We start from the raw sequence: 19542 nt of genomic DNA, 5'->3' as shown, positions 1-19542 counted from the left end.
TAGAAAAATTACAGATGTTAAAACCTGGCTTAGCTTTTTAAAGCTAGGTAGGCTGCCCCTGCCTTAGTGGAGGAAAACAAAAATAGTGCAAATAAATTTTCTTCCATTTCAAGATTAAAGTATGTACATGGGCCAGTCGCTTAAATTGATTTTGCTGTTAAAGAGCAAATGAAGGTTAATCGTGGAGCCACAAGCAGCCTGTGAATTCCAGCAGGTTGTACAAATCACTGTAGGTGAGTAACTGATGGTGTGAAATGCAATAAACCGATGATCCTTTGCTTCTCCTCACCTCTCCCAGACTTGCTGATGTGCTTTGAAGCAATGACAACATGGTCCAGTGGATTTCATTTTTATGTGTGCGTTCATCTGCAGTGGCAGTGAGGAGCCAAGCATCACTTCTATCGTGTAATTTCAAAGTATTTACCATGAATGGAGAAAAAATGAATCTTCTCTTGCTCACATTTTCATTCCTGAAGGCTCTTGTGTATTTGTGCTGTAATAAAACTGTCATACAACTGCCAGAACAAGCCCCATGATTCAGCATATTCATGTGCATAATGTATATTTTGTCAGGGCTAGTTTGGGCAATGTTATTAAATGTCCTGCTATGAAAAAGCTTGTCATTGTGGAAGCATAGTGTGACTGTGGGAGTGCTGGAGTAGCACTTGCAGCTCTAGAGAGCAGTCAAAAATAGTTCAGATGCCAGAGTTTGGCCCCACTTTGATGTGGAAGGGGAGTGGTAGAAGAAGAACCTTAATCCCTCAGGTGTGATTCAGCATCACTGTGTATGTTTAGCATGATTTGGGACTCAATGGTGTGTGTATGCGTCTCTCTCTGTGTGAGTAGGGCTGGCTGGCTGCCAAGGTCAGCAAAATTCAGTGTAATCCTCCTCTGGGGAGGTACCTGTGCTGCCTGTCTCCAGTGCACAGGGTCCTGTACAGCTTCTGCTGCCCTGCCCTGCAAAGCTGCACCTCCAATGTCATGGGTCCTTCCTCCCTGTTGTGGTTTAAGCCCAGCCGGCAACCCAGAACCATGCAGCTCCTTGCTCACTCCCTCCCCCTGCTCCTTCTTCCTCCCCCTGCTCCTGGAGGGATGGGGAGGAGAATAGAAAGAATGTAACTCCCACGGGCTGAGATAAGAACAGTCCAGTAACTAAGGTATAACACAAATCAGTACTGCTACCACCAGTGATAATGATAAGGGAAATAACAAGGGAAGAGAATAACAACTGCTCACCACCCGCCGACTGATACCCAGCCTGACCTGAGCAGTGATCTAACACTTCTGGGTAACTGCCCCCAGTCTATATACTGGGCATGACATGCTGTGGTATGGAATACCTCTTTGGCTAGTTTGGGTCAGGTGTCCTGTCTCTGCTTTCTTCCGGCTTCCCCTCCTCCCTGGCAGAGCATGAGACCCAGAAAGTCCTTGGTAAGAGTAAACATTACTGTGTAGCAACTAAAAACATCGGTGTTATCAGCACTGTTTCCAGGCTGAAAGTCAAAAACCACAGCACTGCACCAGCTACTAAGAAGGAGAAAAATGACTGCTACTGCTGAACCCAGGACACTCCTCTCCACCTGCTAGAAAGGTTTTAGAAATGTGGTAACTTCCCCCTGGGCTTTGTAAGCTGTTCTTGCCATGTTGTAAGTTCATTCATGTTAGTTTATTTACTGAGCTCTGAAGTTGTTATTGAATTACTGAGCTTCTGTGTACATAAAAGTCTTTATGTGAGGGGAGATATTATGCTGTCGACATCTGCTGCAAGCTGGGCTCTGTGATTTATGCCAGAGACCTGCAAGTACTTCAGCTGGGGAGGGTTTAGAAAAGCAGCTGTTGAACAAGAAACTAAATGAAACTTTAGCATTTTGTCTCTACAGAAATACACAACTCTTGTTTGTCAGAATTCAGAGATGGATAGTGCATTTCGATTTAGAGGATCAGCAGTTCCTTTTAACAGTTAATATTGTGCTATGCTGGCTGTATTCTCACCACTATTTATTCCTAGCATTCATGGTTGTTTTTTTCTTTGCAAGGTAATGGGTGGTCTAAAATGGGAAGCTTTTCTTCAGCAATCTACAGCCTGATGGAGCAGTCAAAGACGTAGAGCAATCATTCTTGTAGAAAATACTGATGGCAAATTACATTCTGTAGTGACAAGTAAGCACCTGTTTTTTCCTTGCATTAAGAGACATTACAAGGTGACAGGACGCATACTGCTTCTTTTAAAAAAATGCTGTTGAAATGTACTGGTGAGCATCCTCCTAGATTCTGCCACTTGCGTTCAGTGATGCTGTATGAGCCACTTTATTTCAAAGGCCTGCACAAACTCAAGCAAAACATGCAGCCAAACATACCACAAAATTATATGGAAGTAAGTGAGGATCTGTAGAGTAAGTAGAAGTTACAGTTATAAGTAATTTTTATTGACTTTTTATTGGCATTGTCTCTCCTTTTGCTTAATAAAGTAGTATCTCTGGAAAATATTCAGGGAAAATGCTATGGTTAGTAACTGAGAAAAATGGCAGAACAGTTTCCCATCCTTCAGTTAGAAGATACATAGTAAAAGATTTTATTTGCAGAGTAATAGTAGCAAAAGTGAAACAAACCAAAACAACAACAACAACAACAACAACCAACCACAACCACAAAAACCCCACAAAGAAACAAAAAAAAAAAACAAAACCCATGGAAAGGGATGTTTTTCCCAGTAAGTTTTTCAGGATGAAAAAGAGAAAATGAATAGTGAAATATTTCTAGCCAAGACTCACCGCCTCATCCGATTCTCACTGCACTGAGTAGATTTAATTTTTTATTTAATTCAAATTCTATGCATGCAAATTAAAATTCTTTGAGCTGAAACTGAGTCTCTGAAACAGTTCTATTTGTATCTGCTTAAATCTGGGGAGGAGTTAAAATGCAGACTGTTATATATCTCTTGGATGGCCAAGAGATCAGAATTAAAAGGTGTAAGAAATAATTTAGCATATAGTGGGGAACTTCATAAGAGTAATGTCTAGACATTTATATAAAACACAGGAAGCTTTATATACAGTTTTGTAAAGTTCAAATTGGCAGCTAAGTTAAGCACTAGTTAAACAGTCTGCAGTTAGAGCATCCAAGAAGACACTGCTGCAAAGCCTTGAATTATTCCTCAGTGTGTAGGGATGCTTTTAGATGTTCAGCTAGGTCTGTCAAGAATGCAGTTACAGTTCAATTCCCATCTATGCCGTCATCTCTCAAGGGGGATTTCCAAGCAGACTTTGGTGCCAGCAGTGTTTGAGGAGAAAAAGAAAAAACAGGAAGAAGATTTTTTTTGAGAGTAAAGTGACTTTACTAAAGTTTTCAGATATTTTCCTTTATTCCAAGTCAGTCATCAGGAGCATAACAAATTCTGATTTGGGGCAGAATGAATTTTGGGTTAGGAAGCTGAAGAGGAAGATGGCAGCTTTAGCAACAGCATCATTGGCTAGCTTTGAGATGTTCAAGGGTCACTTAGCACCTTAGCCAATTGTTCAGGCCAAATAGTATGGCATTGTGGGCAACTGGTTGTTTTCTAGAGGAGCAGAAAAGGAAAGGGTCCATGTAATGGAGACCCCTAATCATTTCTAAGCGTCTGGGCAGGCTGGAATTGTCATGGTTTAAGCCCACCCAGTAACTCCGAACCACACAGCTGCTCGCTCACTCCCCCCTTCCTCCCCCTGCTCCCAGAGGGATGAGGAGGAGAATCAAAAGAATGCAGCTCCCATGAGCTGAGATAAGAGCAGTCCAGTAACTAAGGTATAGCACAAACCACTGCTGCTACCACCAATACTAGTAATGATAAGGGGAATAACAATGGAAGAGAATACAACCGCTCACCACCCACTGACCCATACCCAGCCCAACCCGAGCAGCGATCTAGCCCTTCTGGGTAACTGCCCCCAGTTTATATAGTGGGCATGATGTGCTGTGGTATGGAATACCTCTTTGGTTGGTTTGGGTCAGGTGTCCTGTCCCTTCTTCCTTACGGCTTGCCCTCCTCCCTGGCAGAGCATGAAACTCAGAAAGCCTGTGTTCAGAGTAAACTCAGCAACAACTAAAAACACTGGTGTTATCAGCGCTGTTCCCAGGCTGAAAGTCAGAAACACAGCACTGCACAAATTACAAAGAAGGATAAAAATGACTGCCAGTGCTGAACCCAGGACAGGAATGTAACTATCAAAGGCAGCTGTGATATATCAGGACTAATTGGCTTTGAGTCACCATTGACCCTGCTAGACCAATAAGGCTAACTCTGCAAGAATCACTCAGATGTCTTGGTACACTTAATAGGAAACAAACACATGCTTATTTACTGGTAGGGTGCACACCTTGACTTTTTAGGAAATTGCCATGTACTTGGCCTGTTTCATTTCCTTATATTCCTTCCATCTTTCCTTTTCCTAGGACTATGCAAAAGCAGCTGCGCTTTTGCACCTCTGTTTTGCAGCTTTAGACAGTAGCCTGCCTGGAATTTGGGACCTTGTCTGCTACTTGAGCTCATCTAAATCTTGAAGCAGAGCTAAAATATCTAATTTAAGAATATCAGTTTCCTATCCAGGTAATAGTGGGTTTCCTAATCTGAAATTAAAACCATAACTTTGAAATAGCTTTGGTTTCAAAAGAAGAAACTTCTTTTGGAATCAGAGTAATAATAATGTTGATTATTGTATAACACAGAAGATCAGAAGTTTAGGATTTCTATCTTAACGATGCAGAAGCAGCAGAGCCAATTACAACAGGATTCTAACCTTAAAAGAATGAGATGAAACAGTAATATTTTTCTTGGATGACATTGCATATACAGAACTGACTTCCAGATTTTGTGATGTGTCAGTTAAAATTGAATGTAGCATTTTAGTCTCTTGCTATGTTTTTGCCGGTTCCCAGCTGTCCTAGGGTCTTACTTATTTGGATAGACTTAACTGTGAAAAAAATCTATTAAAAGCATTCCCAGCTTGAATATGCCCTACTTTTAGCAATGACTCTGTCACCATGTCCATCTGAACCACAGCTCCTATTTGTTTTCTGTTAAGCATAGCTTTCTGGGCAATTATCTAATAATGTGAATTCCAGAACTGTAGTTTGCTGGCTAAGGAACAGCGTGGGCTAGTGAAATGAGTCAGGATTCTCTTAAAGTCATTCTGGATAGTCATGGGAGCTCAGGAGTTATTTCCCTTCCAAGTTTTCCAAGTTTGAAAAAGAACAGCAGAAATTAGATTTGAGAAAAACACGGGCTGCTGGGCTTGATTGCTGAGGTTTCCTTAATAACAAGATCAAAAATAAATGAATAAGCAGATTGGACCACTTAGGCAAATGGAAGCCAGCCTTTTTGGGGAGTTGACCAGCCTTCTCTGTAATCTTTGTTAATGAATTGAGTTATAAACCCTTGAAAAGTATAATCAATCTCTTTCTTAATCAAAAACGCTTAGTTAGAGGAAGTAGTCCAGGAAACAAAACTCCTGAAACTGAGTAAGCAAAGACACATTAGCAGTATGTGTAAATCTTGCTGTGTCAGTCCTGTAGTGGGGACTTTCTTAATATTTTGTAAACCATTTTGATCTAGAAACTCTCATCCACATAAAATCTTCATCGTCTTCATTAGTGGTTTATTCCCTCACTGCAGATGGTTACATTTTTGTTATAGGAAATTACTTCTATCGAGTACTCTGTAGAGTATACATGATACAGTGAATGTGTGGCATACAAGGATAAATTCCCTTCATAAAGCTTTAATTTACTGACTGTCAAAAAGTTGTTACATCTTGAAACTCATTTTACAAGTGAAAAAATGATATTTTTGCAGTGTGTTTGGTGCTATATTTCATTGTAACTCACAGGCAAGTGCTGACTTGTTAAGGGCAATGAAACAAGACATTGAAAATTTGTGTCATTTGTTTTTTCATCACCTGATTTATTTTGGGGAATTACCATCTAAGCAAAAAATTTTTCAGTTACAGTAAAAAATATATCCTGGCCGTGGAGAAGATTTCTGCCAGTTGTGCAAAGGAGCTTCAGTGTGAATGATGTTTAATAGCATGTTAAATATTGAAGTAATTAATTTTGGGGAAACATAGGCATGTATTGAAGCCTATCAATCTCTAGAACATGGGCCATTTATCATTGGTTTCCTATAGCTGTTTTTGGCTTTTAGCCTACTAACTTGGGCTGTATAGCCAGATTTCATAAGCCGTCCACTTAGGCCAGGCCAAAGCTTACAGGAGACATGAAAGTTTACCCAGCATTGTTCAGCCAGCTGTGAGGAACAACTCAGCCTTGACACAAACAGAACTGGAGTTTGACAGTGGTGTAAAGGGAGATAGGTTGTCTGCCGGTAGCGTTAAAATGGTAAATACTTCTTTCTTAACCTGATAGATGGTTAGGGAGCTTTCTGGGCTTTAAACAGTCTTTCTTTCCTCATGTGGCCACCCATGGTGCTGTCAAAGGCTGTCAACAAAGTAAAACAGATGAGACAAAGGATAAGGACAGATTGGAAATTAATTGTGGTTAATTGGCATTATTCAGAAACCTGCTTCTGAAAGTGATTGGAAGATATCTCTCTTGATGAAGAGCTATAATCTCATTTGCTTTGTAAGAATTTTTGTAGTGTTTTGTGATTCACAGGCTAGAAAATATCCATTTATTGTCATCAGAATAACAGGAACTTTATATATTGTATGCACACAAGCAAGCTACCGAGCTACTCTGTGCCTTCATTCCTTACCACCTATCATTTTGCTGTCTTGGTTTCATCTGTGAAACCTGGGGGAACGGATCCCTGATCCGTTCTGGAAGGAATGGCTCAGGTTGTGTTGTATCCAAGTTTTGTGACTTGCTGGGAGCTGTAGCAGTGGGATTGCATTAGTCCACATCTGGACAGGAGGAAACACCTCACTTCCAGTCTTGCACTGGTAGAGCAAGCAGCAGCTATGCAGTGTGGTACCATTTGCAAGCACAAGAGGAACTTCTGACTATTTGAGCTGCATTTGCTGTTCAAACATCATGAAAAGAACCCCACAGACTGGGTGAAAGCATCCCACAGGCTGAGCTGTGCTCTGTGGCATGGTACAAATAGCTTAGCAGAGCCCTGGTCTCACTGGGCTCTCTGTCACCTCACATAATATACATAAGGATCAGGAAGGCTCTCATAGTGTTTCCCTAACAATCCTAGTCTCATTTTACATTACATGGGCCCATTTATATCCCTGAGAGATTATATTGCTTTTCATCCCTGTCAGGTGAGGTCATTCAAAATCCTAAAATTCAGCGCTTCATTTATTTTTTGCCAATGGAGAAATCTGTTTATTACAAGTCACAGAAATGCAAACCAGGTGATCAGATCTTCAGCCCAGTGAGCCTTCCACATTTACAGACCTATATTATGCTTCTATGAGTTAATCATGCTTCTTACATTGTCATCCCTCGCGTTCCCCTCCAGTTTGGGGAAATTGTAAAGGCCATGAGCTCTACAGAAAAAGAAAAGGTTCCTTCTGATTTCCATCTATATCCGCTAAAACATCACCTTACATTGAGGTAGGCAGGTCTAAAGGTGTTTAGTGCTATCTAGTTTATCAAGGGGCACGGGTCAGTCTCTTCAGCAGAGAATTATGCTAGATCTTATGTTTTTATTACAAAGCTAATCATAAATCCACATCTATATGCCATAACTTTAAGATACATATTTTGGTGCTTTTAATGTCTTGCTTCAGAAGGGAAATGACTCCCTGTAGCATAACACACCTTCTAATGGATCCAAGAAATCAGAGTACTGTGTAGGTCTGATCTGGCTGCATGCCTAATATATGGATTGGTTTCTTACAACTTTCACGTTTTAAGCCCAGGAGGGAGCCTTAATAGAAAAACAAGGAGATGGACTGTTAAGGATGCTGTGGTAATCAGAGTTAGAATTTTCTGGATCTAGAATGGCAATTGTGCCAGCCCATGTGAAATGATGTGTACTGGTTTTACAGAGGAGACTTTGGTTCACTAGGCATCAAGATAAAATCATTATCCATTCGACATGGAATATGAGCTGGTATCTTAGAAATTTGTCAGTAACGAAAGACAGGATGTGTTTGTTACTCATGACATTTAGACTTAAAAGCAATATTCTCTGTTTTGTGTCTCTTTTACCATCAGGATTTGGAAGGGCAGTTTGATCACAGAGTGTAATGGAACATCCAGCGTGTAATGGAACAGAAGTGGTTTTAATTTTAATTCAGATTGAATCCAGCCAGGTGATCAGTATCTTACCAAACTGAATATCTGACAGTTAGAGATGGTAATTCATGTGGCAGGAATTGATGATTTAGTTAATTTTGCAATGAACTAATTTTACATAAAATAAAAGTTTAAATAATTCATTTCAGAGAAGTGAAAAAAACATGGTAAATTTGTTTTATTAACCCAAGAGAAGCTGATTTACCCTGGCTATATATATGTATGTGGGATTTAAATCAGCATGGCAAAGAAAGCCCATACCATGCTAAAGGTTTCTAGTTTTCCAGACAAATATTTAATGAAAAAAAAAATCCCGCATACTGTTTAGTGTGTTCTTAAGGAAATGAGACTTAGGCCATGGTACTGTGTGCTTACCAGGGTTTCTGTGGTAGCTTTCGAACCTATTGTGCAGTTTCTGATTCAAACTTGATGAAGGGCTGGAATTTTCCAAAATGACTGCAACACGCCACAGTAAGGAGGAGGGTTCCCTTGGTGGTTTCCTGTTGTGTTGGGAGAGCACACCTGGCTACACCTTGTCAAGTTCTCAAGCAAGGTATATGGCAGGATACAGGGACAGTCTAAGTGAAGGGTGATTTACAGAACATCAAGATCAGTTGTAGGTGCTGTGGGATGGTGTATGATCCTGTAGGGCAGGCGAAGGAGCTGGACTGAGGCAGTGCAAGCAGATGAAATTGTAGGACATGTATGTAAGGCTTCTTACGTTGTCTACTCATGCAGCAACTTATGTTGCTGTATAGGCATTTAAAAAAAATGCAAAGAAAAATCTGTCAAGTATCTTTTGCTTTATTATGCAGTTGAGTTGTTAAACAATGTGGAAACGCAAGTCAGATATAAAAAGGATATTTACTAGAAGTACACATTTTTTCCTGTCCTTTTTTTACAGGTACTTTTTCTTAATAAAGATGATAAATGTCTTAACAGTATTTCACAAATAAAAATGAAGTGCCTTTAATTTATCATGCTTTTGGAGGTTCTGTTCAGTGCCATGCACCATAAATAAAGACTAATACCCAAATAATTTATTTTTAAAATTATTTTATTGCGTACCATTTAAATAGTAGGACATTTACTCCTGAGGCTTGATACTTGTGGTAGTGGTATTTTGAATACCCTATCTGATGTTGTCAAAGAAGTAAGATAGTACCTTGAGGACTGCAGAATTATTAGTGATTTTTCTTTTCATCTTCCAGTTTGAGTTCTCAGACTGAGTTTTTTATCATCCTGTTACCTGGCAGAAAGTTTAAGGGAATTCTACTCCATTTATATCAAAATTGCTTGGTTGTTCCCAAGGAATGGGCACAATGTGCTTTCGCTTTCTTGTTTCATGAGTATAGCTAAATCTGGATCTCTTTTTAGTTCTTGAGCATACTCTGACTAGCTGAAAATCCCATCATGAAGAAGCACATCATTTGTTTAATTGTTGTTCTGCATGATAGAAACAAGAGCAGATGCAGCTCCTTGCTCTCCCCAGTAAATCCAGGCCTGTGGAACTTACCTTGAAGTTGCGACAGTTTTATGTTCTCAGGAGTATAAATGAATTACTCTTTCTAGACCAGATAAATTAAAGTTTAGAAGGTAACGCAGACTGACTCTGAAGCCCAGAAGTCAGCAATCAGTAAACTTAAATGATGTAGAAGTCATAATTTTCTGCAATTTTTCTTTCTGTTGATTCCACTGATAATTAAATCTGAACCTTTTGGCAGTTCTTGGAACATTATTATGAAATTCTGCGGTGACGGATTGAAGGTCTCCATGTCCAGAGGTGGATGAGTTTTTTATCATAACTCCACCTGAGCAGGTTGAATGTGCTTTGCTAACATTATTTGCGAGGGTAAAAGGTGATTTCTTTCTTTTACGAGCAGAAATATTTTACAGGTCTTTGACAAACCTAAACTCAGAGGCTCTTGATAAATTGTTTGAGCTTGGTCCACTCCAGCAAACCTTTTTGATTTGATGCTTTTCATTTTGGAAAATGCTTCTATTGCAGCCATTTATTTCAAACTGTCAAATTATCTTTTTGAGTAAATATAGTGCTACAATACATGAGAAGGAAAGAATCAGTAAACTTTTTTTTTCCCTACTTCCTGGTGTGTTTTGTCTGAAATGGGGAAAACACTTTTCATATCTAGCCTTAACTGAGCTAGCAATTGCTCTGCTCAGTGGTGAAAAAAATCCTTTGTAATGAATACTGGAAATACTGCCCTGACCTGCAATACTGGTACCTCACTGAAATACCACCTAATTCTTTACTGATGTACTCTTGTGATAATCTAGTATACAAGGTCTTCTCGCTTGTCTGGCTTTAAATTCATCCACGTAACCCTGAGTCATTTGGGGGTTGGGACCAAACCCAGATACAGGTAGAGTAGGGACACCCCACAAAATCCGCTGCATCTAGTGCCCAAAGTATAAGAAGAGTCAATGTGCTTTCCAAACATACTCCCTGGATCACTGAAATCCAGTAACTACTGACCTAGTTTTGTCCTTCAGTGAACAGGCAGTTTAAAGATGCTTAAGTGCCAGAAAAGTCAGGATCGAAGAAAATCACTTAGAAATGAAAGGCATAGAGGGGACTTCTTGATGTTGATTTTACTAATTCCTTCAAAATATTGGTTGCCATTTAAAAATCCCTGTCTTTTTAGAAGAGCTTATTTAATTGCCTGCCAATATGTGGGTGATGAGGGTAGCTATGAAATAGAAGATTTCCTTGGTTTTCTGGTGTTAGGTCAGTATTAAAGGAATGCAGAAATGAGGGGATTGCAGTTCTGAGTGCTGCTAACCTGTGAAGTTGCACCAGGGGAGGGTTAAACTGGATATGAAGAAAAATTTCTTCACTGAAAGGCATTGGAACAGGCTGCCCAGGGAAATGGTTAAATCACCATCCGTGCAGGTATTTAGAAGACATGTAGATGAGGCACTTAGGGATGTGGTTTAGTGGCGGACTTGGCAGTGGTAGATTAATGGTTAGACTTCATGAGTTTAAAGGTCTTTTCCAACCTGAATGATTCTATGCCATTTACTGGAATACACAGGCATTTACAAAAGACTTTTTAGTGTTTTATAGTGCTATAGAGTGTGGTAGGATGGCAAGTTATACAGGTAAAGCTTACGTTTGTTATGCAAAATGTTCAGTACAGTCCCGCAGGACATCCTTGTCTCCAAACTGGAGAGGCATAAATTTGAGGGATGTACCACTTGGTGGATAAAGAACTGGCTGGACGGCCGCACACAAAAGGTTGTGGACAATGGCTCAATGTCCAGCTGGAGACCAGTAACGAGTGGTGTCCCCCAGGGATCAGTGTTGGGACCGGTCTTGTTCAACATCTTTGTTGCTGACATGGACAGTGGGATTGAGTGTGCCCTCAGCAAGTTTGCCAATTAAACCAAGCTGTGTGGTTCAGTTGATATGCTGGAGGGAAGGGATGCCATCCAGAGGGACCTTGACGCGCTTGTGAGGTGGGCTGATGCCAACCTTATGAAGTTCAACCATGACAAGTGCAAGGTCCTACACCTGGGTCGGAGCAATCCCAGGCACAGCTACAGGTTGGGCAAATAAGAAATTCAGAGCAGCCCTGTGGAGAAGGACTTGGGGGTGCTGGTCGATGAGAAAATGAACATGAGCCGGCTTCAGTGTGCGCTCGCAGCCCAGAAAGCCAACCGTATCCTGGGCTGCATCAAAAGGAGCGTGACCAACAGGTTGAAGGAGGTGATCCTGCCCCTCTACTCTGCTCTCCTGAGACCTCACCTGCAGTATTGTGTGCAGTTCTGATGTTCTCAACATAAAAAGGACCTGGAACTGTTGGAACAAGTCCAGAGGAGGGCCACGAGGATGATCAGGGGACTGGAGCACCTCCCGTATGAAGACAGGCTGAGGAAGTTGGGGCTGTTCAGCCTGGAGAAGAGAAGGCTGCGTGGGGACCTCATAGCAGCCTTCCAGTACCTGAAGGGGACCTATAAGGTTGCTGGGGAGGGACTCTTCACTAGGGACTGTAGTGACAGGACAAGGGGTAATGGGTTATAACTTAAAGAGGGGAAGTTTAGATTGGATATAAGGAAGAAATTCTTTCCTGTTAGGGTTGTGAGGCATTGGAATGGGTTGTCCGAGGAAGTTATGAATGCTCCATCCCTGGCAGTGTTCAAGGCCAGGTTGGACATAGCCTTTGGTGAGATGTCCTAGTGTGTCACTAGTGTGAGGTGTCCCTGCCCGTGGCATGGGGGTTGGAACTAAATGATATTAAGGTCCTTTCCAGCCCTAACCATTCTATGATTCTATGTTATCACATGGTTTCTGGAATAGCACTAACAAAACCAATTTGAAAATCCTCTAGAACAAGGGGTAGTTTAATCAAAAAGAAGAAAGTTTCTGTTTGTGTCTTTGTCAAATAGCAGGCATTTTTGTTATCCCTTTTTTAAAACTTTTTTAAAAATGTATTTATATCCAGAGAATGTTATGCATACACTTATCTTGCCTCAGGCAGATCATTTTGGCCATGCTAGAATCCATTTCTCTCTCATTTAATGAATGGCTTATGAAGGATGTTTTGAACAGAATATCATCCTCTCTGATGGGTGACATCATTGCCTGATAGTGGTAAGATAGAGACTTCCTAATATATGGAAAGGATCTCCTGTTTTATTTTTTGAGTAGACAATACGATGTTCAAATGCAAATTGTGCATATTTTTTCGATAGTATTTTGATATATTGGAATTCCTCTTAGCAACGCTACAGCTAAATTAGTGATGGAACAATGATATGAATTGAATGACTTGAGGCATTATCTATGTGCTCTTCTTACAGGCTCAGTTTCTGAAGAAGGACTAAGTAAGATCCCAGTCCTGCAGGATTACTTGAATGAATAGATCCTGAAATGCATGAATAGGTCCTGATATGTAAATCTTTTCAGGATAAGAGCCTTTGTAATTTCTAAGGCAGGAACCATATCTGCCTCACTGCTTTGTGATGCACCTTCAGTATGAATGCATAAGTAATACTGCTTCATTTTAATTCCTCTTGAAAGCAGTGACTCCAGCTCTGGCCATGAGTTAAATCCAGAATAAATGTGGAGCAAGCACTGCAGAGGCTCTTAACACATTGACAGCATTCTCTTTTGCGCTGTGAAGTTGCCTTTTTTACAGCCCATGTTGGTAAAGCCTATGGAAAAGCAAGAGCTTGGATCTTGCCTTTAGATGCAAGAGGAAAGGCTTGGATCTTGCAGCTCAAATCTGCTCAAGAGATCTAGTTTCCCCTGTTTGCAGACCTCAATATCTAATCAAGCAGCCTGCAGCTAGTAGTAGATGATGATATGTTGACATGATTAACCAAAGCAATTTTAGAAATTGCTTAACCTCATAACTCAGTGGTGGCAGCTGGAAGAGGAGTTATTTCTGAGTTGCAGTAGCTCTGGTCAAGCCTGGGCTGCAGGAGGTCTGCTTCTGTTACAGGGAGAGTGGGAGCAGTGAGTGATATGTGGAGCTTAGAGTTTATTTTTAGCCTAACTAAAGTCTTCACTTTCTAATTAAAGTACAGCTGTTACATTAGTCCAGCTCCATTTTAGATAGTAATACAGTTAAGACATGCATTTGCTAGTACCTGTCCCCTTCTCTGGGTCTGCTGGCTGGTGGTGCCTGTGTTTTTCAAGGAGAATTGATGGGGCAGACTAGTGAGGTTACAATGAACCATTAGCATGCTGGTGATAGAACGAGTTTCATACTAACGGTGGGGGTCCCTTACTGCCTCCTCATAAATCCACTTGGAGCTATTTTCACAAGTTTTCTAGCACAGTTGGCCTACCTGCAGTTTCTTCATTGATTCCTAGTTCCACATTATACTTATTTTTCTGTTTGCTCTTGCTGAAACTGGTTTTACCTGACTCTCCTTTACACTGTGATTTATACTTGCAGGCCGATGCCTCTGGTGTTTTTCTATGCCTATGCTATGCTATGCTTCGGTTTTATTCTAGGGTTGTAGGCAGTTCTTTTTCCATAATCCTTGAAAATGAGAAGGAAATTTGGAATGAGAGAGTTTTATGAATATTAAGCTTACATCTGATTAACTGCTGATTTTTTTTTAATACCAGTGCAGACTTTCTTGTGAATGTGCCTGTTTTTTAAATGAATCTAAGGCTGGATTCCAGCAATTGAGCCTAGTTAGGTTAACATCACAGCTAAAGGAAAGCTGGTGTGACTTTTACAATCACCCCAGAAGGAGCTAAGCTGCATAATCTTTTTTGCAGTTTTCAAGTGGGTTTTCTTAGTGAAGGACTGGTGGGAAAGGCCATATGCACTGGAATATGAAAACAGAGACATGAAAGGTTTAGTTGAAAATACAGAGAAAGGTGTTAAGAAAAGGAGGCAAATCATCACTTACAGCTTTGACAAAAGCTACTAGAAAAATGTCAGAAGTCCTTACTGTTCTGAGTCAGAACTGAAATCTGAATGCAGTTTATGCTTTTGGAAGAGCTTGGTGTAATGGTTGGTACTCAGTTCTGTTTTAGTGTGACAAACTAGCATATTGATTTTCAATTGAACCTTAATATCTCTAGATAGGTAACAGCTTTGTATCTCTTTGGAGACTGGAAAATCTAAGTTCCTTGTCATGAACAAAAACCATTGTCTTTTTTATTTAAGCAGGACTCTGCATGCTGTATTGTCTTCCAGAAGCAATTCCCTAAAGCTTATATCCTTCATGTTAGATATACAAATGTCTTTCAGTTTGGTAAAGTTCTTACTTTCCCCATGTTTCTTTTCCATGGGTGATGTTTTGCATGACATACTCCTCCTAGAGTATCCTCTGCAATGGGTTGATATATAACAAGTATTGCAAAATAGCTTTTTCTCAGAGTGGAGGTTAATTTAGAATGACCCTTTTTTTGCCATTGCTGAGCACGTCCAGTGCCTGATGCTGAACTGATGGGTCCTTTTGATTAGCAGAGACTGAAAGTGTTTTTTTCAAGAGCTACTCATGATGGGTTAGGCATTATTGAGTTCAGCAGTAATCTTTCTACATTGCAGCACTCTCACTGTGATTGAGGCTGAAGAAGTGAATTTAGATCTGCAAAGATGATCTAAAATTCTGTAGGGTTTTCTATAAATTTTCATGTATGGAGATTCAACAAATTACTTCATTATCCTTACAGCCCACTGGGAATAGGAAAAGTGGGATAAATTTTTATATATATAACATATAAAATTTATATATATAAAAAAACTTCTGCCTATCTTCTTTATGTTATGAGCTGGAATAATCAAATCACGTTTTCATAACACCTGATGCAATATTGTCTGTTCTTACCCATGTAAAACGAATAAGTCAGGTAGCAATTCTGCCACTTTCCCAGCTGACTTCAGTAGCTTGATTCAGATACCAGTAGATATAAATAATGATGCTGCCAGTGCCATTGCTTACATATGAAGCAGGAGTATACTGTGGAGATTCCCAGGTTTGTCTGTGGAAGATGGCTTATTCTGTCACTAGGAGTGAATTCTGCTGGAGCATCTTCCTCCATCCGCTGTGCCCATGGCAAGCAGGGAGATGCTGAGCCGTGAGTCATCTGAGCAGCAGGACTTGCCACCAAGGAGCAAGGCTGGACACCCTGCAGGATGTCACTGAACTCTGGGCCTGGGTATTGCCTGGGCACATTCAGACTGCCAGTACTTGTATGGCTTGTTAAAAGGGTTTTTTTTCGTAGGTGTCAACAAATTCTCTTTCTAGAGGATAAAAGAGAGAAAAATACTCCATTTTAAAAGCCTGACTCTTTTATTTGTGGACTACAGGTCTACAGAGCTCTTTCACTTTTAGACCACTCTTCATCTGCGTCTGGTTTTACTGGTGTGTTGTTTTCTCTTTTGTTTATGTCATCTAAAGTACAGCATAGCAAGAATCCTTCATCCCAATTCCCGTTTTCTGTTCATAGGCTTCTAGTGCTCACTGCTGTGGGGGTCAATATGCTGAGCTAGAAGGAGTCCTCCTCTCACACTCTGCCTGTGTGTACTGCATTCTTCAGCAGATCAGTTTGAAAATTATTTTGGTCCTATGCTAAATGTAAAACCAAGAAAGTTTATATTCTGTTTTAAACTTGCAAGGATAAATGTATTTAATTTGTAGTTTCCTAGACTATTCTTGGTTATTTCCTCTTTTCCCCTGATTACGGCACCTTTCTAAGTACTCTAGATGTTTTAAGTCAAAACAGCACTGTTCTGTGCTTGTAGTTTTTCTGTAGTCGCTCTCTGCATTTCACACTTGGAAAATGCATTTCTAATTCCCTGATGTCTATAGTCTATCTTTTTATTTTAGCAACTGTCTCAGTTTGACAGGCCTTTCCATAATGCATAGGTTCTTAAAGGTAAAGTTAAAAGTTACAGAGGTGAAAGACGAATGATGGAATAGTAATACGCAGGGTTACTGATAAAAGGGAAGGAAGGTCTTAACAGCTAACCAAGTGTTGCCCTGTTGAGGATGAAATTAATGTCTGTTGATTTCTTTAACCTTATTTTTCTTCCTTCATTGCACAGCGGGTTGTAAGCTTTGGTTGAAAGAAATTAATGTAAAGCTATTAATAACAAGCACAGTTTGGTGTAACACAAATGGATCTTGGAAAATAATATAGAGAGAGTTATAGAAAGACTACTGTATATTAACTGTTACAGTGTTTCTGAATATAGTAGGGAATAGTTCTCAAGACTTTACTTTGAAAAATGACTGAGAGAACTTAATGAGAAATTTGCATTCTTTAAATGCTTGCCATTTCAGAAAACCATACAGAACCCTGAAACTGGTTTTTTCTGTGTTCTAGTTTATTTTCCGCCCCAACTAATAAATCATGAAGCAAACATGTAAACCTTCATATTAAGTAAGTGTTGGAAAAATGACAGAATATTTTGCATTATCCTGATGATGTAATATGCAGGTTATTACTCCAAGAACTTCCTTCTTGAGATAGATGTGTTTCTTGAAAGCAAATTTGCAGAGTTAAGACGTATGACCATGCAAATGCGTATACAGCAAGGGAGTGAAAGACTAAAATTTAGACATGACAAAATAAGTCCTTTTGTGTATGTGGCTCTATAAGATTAGTTCCAATTATTTTTGTCCACAGACTCTCAAGAGTAGTTTACAAGTAGCTAGAAATAATGGAAATGCTCTTTATAGATAGGGAATATTCTGATATTCTGTCCAGGTCAGCAGCAGCAGAATGATTAAACCCCAGTGTCTTAACATAAACATTTACTTTATAAGAGGGAGAAGGGATAAGGCTGGGAGTACAGTCATCTTTCTTCACCTCTCAGCACAGTGAAAAGACTGACATTAAACTTCTGGAGACAAGAAAGTTGTATCTCTTTACATAGAAATGCAACATGTGGAAAAAAGTAGAATTAACGTGACTTAATGAAGCCTTATGAGAAATCATTAAATTTCCAATCTTGTAAATAATCATTAAATCACTGAAGGGCAGATCTGATTTTGCACTGCAGTTAATCAGAGCAGAAGCAAAACAGAATAGTAAGCACACCTCGATTAAGCTACCTACAAAGTAGTATAGCTCTGGAGCGTGAGTGCTTGGGTCTTTCATGTCACCGATGGAATTGGCAATGGACCTTACATATCTAAAAAGTTCCTTGCCTTATATTCACATACTTAAATCATTGCCCATTTGGCTATTAATACAACTTAAAAATCCTTCGTGCAATAGCAATCAACTACAGTTGCAGAAGGAAATACAGGTATGAGATGGAAATCTGTTAGTTTATGTAGCCAACTTCTGAAGTGAGTACTGTGCATTATATGATGTGTTTGGGTTGCACTACATCTTGGAAGCATTTGAAAAATTGCAAGTACTGCCAGTGTAGCGTAGTTCCTTCCTTGGATCCACTGATCCAGACATATAGTGGATATTACACTGAAACTGCTAAGAGAGAAAATGGAGATATGGAGGTAGCTTGACAGTATCTACAGTAGTGAGTCAGAGAAGGCTTGGGAAGAAGAAATGAAAGCTGAAGTTGACTAAAGACTTTTTGAATCTTTCTGGAAGGACATGCCATGATTTGCTGGATGGAGACAAATATAAGGAGGGATCAGAAGAGAGACGATAAAGGGAATAATGTAATGTGCTAGAAAAAATAGATTTATGATGGTTAACCAGCATGTATCTGAGCAGGCATCTCAGTGTAATTTACTGCAGGAGAGAGTTCTAGGATCAAGTTTTTCTCATATGGTGTTAATGACTTTAAAAATAGCTAAATGTGCACCCAAGTGTATTTTTTTAAGGCAGTCTCTAATAGCTTGCAGATCAAATAATCAGGGAAAATAAACCCACACAAGCTCACTCTGCTTTTAAAGTTTAATTTTGGTAACATTTTATTAATAATATGTCTTTATGCAAGAAAGTGACTAACTGGAAACCCACATTTAGGAAACATCTGGGAAAAGCTGACTTGAAGAGAATGTTATGAAAGTGTACATAACAAATTCTAACAGAACTGGTAATTGAAAAACTGGGAGTTGAGCAAACAACTGAACCCTGTCTTTCTTTGATTCTAGATTCTGCCTCTGGATCTGCATTGAAACGGAGTCCACCTTATTAGAGGTTCGTGACTTTTCTCAGTTCTTACATACAGTTTTAAAATTATTACTTATTGCCATGTTTAAGTAATGAAGTGAAAAATATGAGCTTCTTAGTAGCTAATAATTAGTCCCAGTGCAATGGAAAAAGTGGTAAAAACATTGTTAAGTCAGAAATTTATGCTGAACTAATGCACAGAAACAGTGCAGTGCTTTTGGCCTCAGCAGTGCCGGTAGTTTGTAAATGTTAGCTATATCAGAATACAGCATTTTAGCATTAGGTCTACTGGCAAGGTTTTTTGATTCAAATAATTCTCTGGTTTGAGTTGATCTTTGGTATGTGTATCTATCTGTTCCTGTTCGAAGCCTGGAGTAGTCAGTACTTCTGAGACTGTATCTGCCATGACAGCCACATCAAATAAGCTTTTTATATATATAATACAGAAGCACAGGACTTGATCTGTGTTTTCTTTGACTATTCAGAAATGACTGCGGGGTTCTAAAATGTATGCATGTTTAAAGCATGGAAGGGGTACCCAGTGATCAGTTTAGAGCAGGCTAAAGCCCTTCCAGGCTTGGCTCTGTATATATGTATTGTTGGGCAATTGGAAGCCCATAGCTCAGGGATGACTGTATTCAGTATGTGAAGGTGGACTAATTTGGGGCTCCCTATAAAATCATGTTAAACTGCAATAAGCAACATCACATTACTCTGATGAG

The 19542-nt window shown here is 39.7% G+C and overlaps 1 protein-coding gene across 1 annotated transcript in view; it reads left to right on the top strand.

Annotated features, from left to right (window-relative positions):
- The window catches only part of CNTN1 (contactin 1), a 250194-nt gene that overhangs the window by 58871 nt on the left and 171781 nt on the right, over positions 1-19542 (top strand). Inside the window, exon 3 of the mRNA XM_065692968.1 lies at positions 18802-18847. The gene's annotated coding sequence lies outside the window, so the exon portion shown is untranslated. The remainder of the gene's footprint in view (positions 1-18801; positions 18848-19542) is intronic.

The sequence above is a fragment of the Lathamus discolor genome, chromosome 1 (assembly GCF_037157495.1).
Source record: "Lathamus discolor isolate bLatDis1 chromosome 1, bLatDis1.hap1, whole genome shotgun sequence".
NCBI classification, from domain to species: Eukaryota; Metazoa; Chordata; class Aves; order Psittaciformes; family Psittacidae; genus Lathamus; species Lathamus discolor.
Note: the sequence above shows the minus strand (reverse complement) of the source record. Positions and strands in the feature narration are given on the sequence as shown.